Source organism: Procambarus clarkii, chromosome 5 (genome assembly GCF_040958095.1).
Source record: "Procambarus clarkii isolate CNS0578487 chromosome 5, FALCON_Pclarkii_2.0, whole genome shotgun sequence".
In the NCBI taxonomy this organism is placed as follows: domain Eukaryota; kingdom Metazoa; phylum Arthropoda; class Malacostraca; order Decapoda; family Cambaridae; genus Procambarus; species Procambarus clarkii.
This window is the reverse complement of record NC_091154.1, coordinates 19,682,625-19,685,344: the sequence shown is the minus strand read 5'-3', so window position 1 is coordinate 19,685,344 and position 2,720 is coordinate 19,682,625.

The following is a 2,720-nucleotide window of genomic DNA, read 5'->3' as shown; positions in this document are numbered from 1 at the left end:
TGAAGTAAGAATCTTTAGGTCACCAGGAGCAACAGCTCATAACTTTATATTAATCACTAACACCAATTATGTGTTAACCATTTGGGCTATACAAACATTTCAATATATGGCTGTCAGCAGACTGTCCATTATAGCCTGAATCCATGTTACTGATTCACTCAAGTCAGTGGATCATTAACATTTAGGGATCCAGTATACTAATATAAATTACTGATCTCATACTAGTTAATCATTACTAACCCTGATAATATTTTATTTCACAATTAGGAGTACATTTAGGAGTTAGATAATATTTACGGCAGTAGAATACTTGCCAAACACAATTAATTCTTTTGTGTTCATTTAATTTCTTATACACATAATTACACAAGTGTATATTATATAAAATCCAAAAAACCCAAAAACACAGCACAATTATTTGCACATTATTGCACCACAATATAATCTTTGCCAACCTTTATTAGGTAGCAATTTAGACTGTGATTGTGTTGAATTTGGCACAAGCACAGACTAAATATAGTTGTAGTTTCTTAAGTAGAAATTCTCACGACTAGGCTTGAGCTAGTTAGTGGCATATATATTATTCTTTTTGTGCTGACCCTATCAAGGGTGGGATTAACCATTTATTGTGTAATTATACTTTATTGAATATTTCTATGTATGTCTTTGAGTGTTACTGTAAGTCCACTACCCATCCGAAGCTGATTTAGAAGAGCTAAGCTGAGGAACACCTGTAGTGAGACCAAGGTACCACTCAAATCTTAGTTGCTTATTATTAGGTAGGTAGCTAACCTCTAAATGAGGTAAATTACAACCAGCCTCAAGAAAATATCAGGCTGTCAATAATTATACCTGCTCTACATCAAGGAGCAGACAACATAGCTATACCACTAGCTACATAAGCCCTATCAGGCTCAATTTACCGCAAGAATGAATCCTCTAGAAAGGAATGCAAGATTCTTGAGAACTCTTCAAATTCGCCTAGGAGAACTGCTTATCAGATGTCATCACTGTGTAGAAACTGACCCAGGTGATGTCTACAGACTAGCAAGTTCCATAAGGAACGCCATCCAAAAATATGATCATGTAAAGACTGTAATCGAGTCCCACAGGAATTTACTCCAAGTCGGTCATACTGTCTCAGACCACTTACGTCTGACAGAATCTGATCTTGATAACTATGAACATTACGTTCAAACCAGGTTAGACCGATATAAGGAGGTGCTTGCGAGACAAGATATTCCCGAGTGGGTAGATCAGATCATTAATAGACCTACACCCAAGTCAACACTCAGTTCAGATGAAATACCTGAACTACCTCAAGACGAGGAGAATCCTCTAATCAATACTGATCACTACACAGGATCCACAACTGAAGTTCAACCTTCATTTTCTAACCTCTCATCTAATACAACTTCACGTGATGATTTGTTTACAGAGTCTGATCAATTTTCAGACAGCTCTTCTCAATGTTCCCTGGATTCTATAAGTTCAATACATAAGGCTACTGAATTAACTAGCTTATCACAAGAACCCAGAGAAACAAGTGAAGCTACAGATGAAACAAGTGAAGCTGCAATAATCAGTGAATCTGAACCAGAAAATGATAAAGCTAATGCTGCAGCAGCAGTTGAAGCCGTAATCAAAGCTGAGGCTAAGCAAGAAGCCTTAAGCAACATAAGTAATGGTCACAATTGCTCACAACAGCCTTCTAAAGTAAGTGCTAACAATGAGAAGACTATTATAAACCTTGTACACCAATTATTAAATTTATCTTCACCAGAACAATCAGTTGACTCTTTACAAGCCTTTAGTTTCCAGCTTGAGTCACTGATAAATTCCTTCAGTAAAGAGGTGGATCACCCAACTACTGAGTGGATGACAAAAATTGTCATCCAAAGAAAATTGTCTGGTGACACACTTAATAAATTATATGTATACCAGAATGGTAATACCCTGTCAATGCAGGATATATTTACAGGTTTGCGTAATATGAGCAATCATACAGCAGACCAAGCAATTAATGCTAAATCTGAATGCACCAAAACTGTACCTACATCAGTTTCCTTGCCTGAAACTCCTAAAGTGACACTGTCACTAGGTAACAAAGGTGCTAATAATCCATGTAATAACAATCAGTCAAACACTGATTCATCAGTGAGGCCTAAAGGCTCCACAGGTGCTCCTAAGAGACCTAATAGTCCAAAGAGCACTCCCAAGAGCCTATTAAGGTTCCCCAGAGTACACCAAGTACTCACAAGAGAATAAATAACAAGCAAATGCAAGCAGCAAAACCATCACAACCTGCAGGTACTGTTTTACCTAAACCGGTAACCCCTAAACGATCTGTAGGATGGGGAATGTGCTTGTTTTGCAATCAAAACCATTCTCTGTACAAATGTACCAATTATCCTAATAGAGACACAAGAGTCAGACGACTCAAACAGTTACACAAATGTACTAGGTGTCTCAAATCACATAATGTTAATAGCTGTGAAACCCCACTGAACACCTGCAATAGGTGTAGAAGGGGCAAGCATCATGCTGCACTGTGCAAATTAGTTAGGACAAATTATGTCAATCCTAGAATAGGACGTAGAGAATCTACACAAGTACAGTGCTGCAAGGTGCGAGATGTGTACAGCGTAACTTCACAAGCACCTCAAGTGGATGCTGCCTTGCCTACTGCCCAACTTCAAGTGAAGAACAGAGGAGCCAAG